The sequence below is a fragment of the Gavialis gangeticus genome, unplaced genomic scaffold, assembly GCF_001723915.1.
Source record: "Gavialis gangeticus isolate Ggan-Ray unplaced genomic scaffold, GavGan_comp1, whole genome shotgun sequence".
Lineage (NCBI taxonomy): Eukaryota > Metazoa > Chordata > Crocodylia > Gavialidae > Gavialis > Gavialis gangeticus.
The window spans coordinates 27651030-27655563 of record NW_017729032.1 but is presented as its reverse complement, the minus strand read 5'-3'; the positions used below and the strand labels follow the sequence as shown (position 1 = coordinate 27655563).

At 54.5% G+C, this 4534-nt stretch overlaps 1 long non-coding RNA gene across 1 annotated transcript in view; it reads left to right on the top strand.

Moving 5' to 3' along the window:
• The first annotated feature begins 206 nt into the window (after positions 1-206).
• Positions 207-4534, top strand: part of LOC109302585 — a 19088-nt gene continuing 14760 nt past the window's right edge. Inside the window, exons 1-2 of the long non-coding RNA XR_002098855.1 lie at positions 207-218; positions 296-297. This is a non-coding gene — a long non-coding RNA (uncharacterized LOC109302585). The remainder of the gene's footprint in view (positions 219-295; positions 298-4534) is intronic.

Sequence of the window (4534 nt, the reverse complement as noted above, 5' to 3'; positions counted from 1 at the left end):
AACTTGAGAGGTACTTAGGTATATTTTATAACTCTTGAGGCTCCTATTTCTACCATTTTGTCACCACTGACATTCCCAAAAATACTACTCAGGTTTTACCTAAGTCCATAGATCAGGGATGGGCAATTATTTTGATTGGAGGGCTACTTAATGAGTTTTGGTGAGATGTCAAAGTCTGCAAGGTTTGCCCTGCCCTTTGACAGGTGCCCTGCCCACTAGTTGCCATTTTTGGGACTGGAAGTTCAGTCCTAACCCCTCACCTTTGCCACTGGATCCACCCTGCCCTTGCCCCCAGAAGTACACCTTTGGGGGAGGGTTGCCCTCATAGAACCAGAAAAAAAACTAAATCATATACTAAAAACCAAACACCTACTATAAAATATTTTAATTTTATTGAAAAACAAATATTTTTGTCCTGATGTACGTGTGTTTGCATAGAGTATAGAGGCAATTGCATAATAGCTCAAAAAAAAGTCTTACTCTTGTATATTGTATGTGGGAGGTGTGGCTGGGGGTGGGTATTTGTATGGCAGGGTATGGGTGTGTGTATGGGTGGGTGTGGGGTTTGTAGGGGTGTGTGGGGCGCAGAGTTGGGGTGTGGCTGTGTGAATGTGCAGAGGGGTCCTGGTGAGGTGAGAGGGTGTGTGTGGAGAGGATTGGGGAGGATATGGGTGTGTGTGGTGGGGTCTAGGGGTCTGTTTTGGGGGACAGGGGTGTGGGTTGTATGGGGGGACTGTGTGTGTGGAGGAGGGTGTGGGTGTGGGGGGGTTGTGTGGGGTGTGGGTGTAGTGTGTGCAGGGGTTGAGGGTGTGTGTGGGGAGTGTGGGCAGGGTGTGGGGTGTGGGATTTGTGGGGGGGGTGTGAACAGACTGTGGGTGGGTATTTTGGGATGTGTGTAGATCTCCCCCACATCCCCTGCCATGGCACACAGCCCCTGTCACTGGCAGCAGCAGCAGGTGGTGGCCTGTTAAGGTGTTCATTGCCTGTGCCAGCATTCAGCTCCCGCTAATTCTGAGAGCTGCACATGGTGGCAGGGAATGGGGCCAGACCAGCCCAGCTTCATATTGTGTGGCTCCCTGTGGCTCACGTTCAGCTCCAGGGAGCAGGCTAGAGCCATGCACCATAAGGGAAGCTCCAAGTGATGGTGCTGGCAGCCTAACCCCACTCTCTGTCACCATGTGCAGCTCCCAGGATGCCATCAGGGAGCAGATAGTGGGGCCAAGCTGGCCTAGCTCCATTGCACAGAGTTTCCCAACACTTCCAGTGGAGTCCTGGGAGCTGCGTGTGGTGGCAGAGAGTGGGGAAGGCTTCTGGGTCCATCACACTGAGCTTCTCCCTGGTGGTGTGCACGTCCTGACCCACACTCTGTGTTCCCACCGCCCCACTGGGCACAGGCACTGCACTCCAGATTCTACATTCCCACCAGCCCCAGCCCATGTTCTGTGTGCCCACCCAGCTGCAGCTCCCCACCCCCCCAGCCCCTTGCTTTCCTACCTGCTGCTCAGAGTGCTGCAGCAGGGACATGAGGAGGAACCTCTGGAGGCCAGGGGAGCTGTGCAGTTCCTTGGGCACCTGCAGCAGTGGCAGCAGCAGCCCTACCCTGAAGTTGTATGCACTGGCATGGGCCAGGGCCAGGGCTTGGGCCCTTTCATGCACACAGGGTAGGAGTGCAGCATTCTGCCTTGGGGGGCTGGAAGGGGTTAAACCTCATGCAGAGTGTGGCAGGGGCATCCACAGGCTAGGCTGGCTACAGTTAATTGGTGGGTGCCCACCCACAGGCCAGATGAAATCATCTGAAAGGTCAGATTCAGGCTGCAGGCCATATTTTGCCCACCCCTGCCATAGATCATGAAATCTCCCAGACAAACAAGTCTCCATCTGCTGGCCTGTACAAAGCCATCCTAGTGCTAATACCACTCTCCAGCTAATATGTAGCCAAATCATGGAGGAAGTGAGCTGTGCAGCAGTTCCTTTAATCTTGTTGTTTTTGCCGCATGGCCCACCTCCCGCCAATTGGTGGAAGGGCCTTGGCAGCCATGATGCTCACTGCTGATCAGCTGGGAGGCAAAACTCATGGCATATTTAAAACCATATTTAAGGCACTTAAAATGAGATAGGCTGCATATTAAGGCTCATTAACAAGTGCTAGTGCCTTCTAGGTATCTTAAAGTTATGCCACATTAGGCAAAGATTATCTCTGAACCCCGCTACACAGCTCATGTTACTCTAACTTGTGGCTGCTCCACTGAGACAAAGTGACCAATTTGCATTCCTCCGGCATTGCATGAGGCACTGTTCCCTGCATACAGTGGGTACCCTCCAGAACTCAGTGGCCCTGCACTGAAAGCTGGGGAGAACAGAGCAGAAGGTGATTAAGGAGGGGTAAGTAGGGAGGGGTTGTTGGGAAGGGGGTGTAGGAGTGGAGGGGGCAGAATGAGGGGGGCACGGGAAGGGGAAGGCATAGGAGGCAGGAAGTGGACGGTTGGAGATCTGCCAGGCAGCCATGGGAGGGGTGTAGGTAGGTCTGGAAGCTCCCTGCATGCTTAGATTGAGCCTGTACTGCACCTGCCAGGCCCTGCAGCTTCCCAGAAGCCCTCTACAGTGAAAAGGGGACAAGGAGGATAGGGGGAATAGGGAAGGGGTGGGGAGTAGCCATGGGAAAGGGGAGGATGGGCCTGGCAGCTACCTGCATCCCCAGATTGGGCCTGCACACTCCCTGCTAGACTGCACAACAGCCTGGCAGCACCTGTGTTGTCCCCAGCATTATAAATAGCTGCCCTGTCCTAGCCCCATCAGTACAAAAAGCTGCCCTTTAAGTAGCTCAGGGCTACTTGCTCTCAGGAGCCTCTGGGGCCCAGCCAATTGGTACCTGAGGACACTACACCCTGTGTCAGCTGGACTGCTGAAGCAGCCCTAACCTGGAGTGGCCCCTGCACCCTTTACCCACTCCAGCAGTGGGGGCTGCTGCCTGGCTGTGACCTGCTGCACACCTGCCAGACCTGGATGGGGACTGCAGAGCCAGTAGAGGCACCTACCCCTCTGAGCCAGTTGCTAGTGGGCTGTGGCTGCAGAGTTGGCTTTTGCGTGGCACTACTGACCTGCCCAGCCATCTGGGTACATACTGCCCAGAAGATGTTCCCAGTGTGGTGGCCTGCTGTGAACTGCCAAAGCAAGTCCTCCTGGCCCCAACTGGCCAGGAGATCAGCCACCTCCAGCCAGGTCCAAGGTGCCAGCTCTGAGCAAGCTCCTCTGCCTGGGTCCTGCCACTTGGCTCCCAAACAGGAATTCTGGTGTTTCTTATTTGAAAACTGAAAAATTCCTGATAAAAAAATCCCAAAGTCACTCTGTAAAATACCATAAAATCCATGTTCCTCCACAATTAAAACAAAAGACTACTATATATAGAGAGAGAGTGAGAGACAGTGATCAGTTGGGAAATGTTTTATTGATATATCTATAGTGTTAAAGCAATTTGGAAACCTACCAGTGTGTCCATCATCATAATAAAATGAATTCTAAATACCTATATGTTTTGCTGTTTGCCTTTTGTTTTTTTATGATAAAGCAGTTAGAGCTCCCTGTGATCCCTTTACTAACCAGGATGGCGGGGGGGGGGTGTCTTCCACAAGGCCCCAGTGACCCCAATGGCAGCTGCTACTGCCAATGAGTGCAGGTTTGGGGGTTTTTTTAATTGCTGAGATGCTAGGGCTGGGTGGGGCAGTGATCGGGGTTCTCAGGGGGCAGGCAGGGGATGGGATCAGGTGGGGCAGTGATTGGGAGGCTCGGGGGGCAGCCAAGCTATGGGGCCAGGCACGGCAGAAATCAGGGGGGCCCAGGGGTACCTGGGGGATGGAGCCAGGCAGGGCAGTAATCAGGGAGGCTCGTGGGGGCAGGCAAGGGATGGGGCCAAGTGGGGCAGGCAAGGGATGGGGCCAAGTGGGGCAGCTATCAGGGGGCTTCAGGGGGCAGGTGGAGGGGCGGCAGCAGTCCCCCCATGGTCCCCTCCCCACTTCTCCAGCACTCCTTCCCCCTACTTACTAGCAGGAGCCCGGGTTTAGGTCCCTGCAGCTTGCATAGCTCCCTGCCCCACATGGGCAGGCAGTGTGCTTCAGCACAGGGGCAAAGGCCAGCCACAGAGACACTCTGACTGGCTACCAGAGCCTCTCTGGGGAGAACCAAGCCTCTGGTTGCCTCAGGGCATGGTCTGGGACTGTGCCCTGTCCCGCTTTTTTCCCCTGTAGTTTTTTTTTTACTCCATATCCGGGGGTCTAATTTTGCCTCCACACTGCAAATCTGCAGCGTGGGGAACATTTTTTTATTCCCACATGTGCCTCTTGCAGTGACACTGCAAGAGGTACATGCGCACTGGTCTGGATGTGCCCAGAGAGGCAAACCAAGTTGTGGTAGGGGCAATCAGGGGTGATTCAAAGCTGCATGGTGTGCCTCTCCCCCTTTTCCCCCTGGCCTATACTGTGGCTAGAGAGCTGGCCAGCAGGGCAGCCACAGGGCAGACTTGCAGATCCCAACCCCCCCC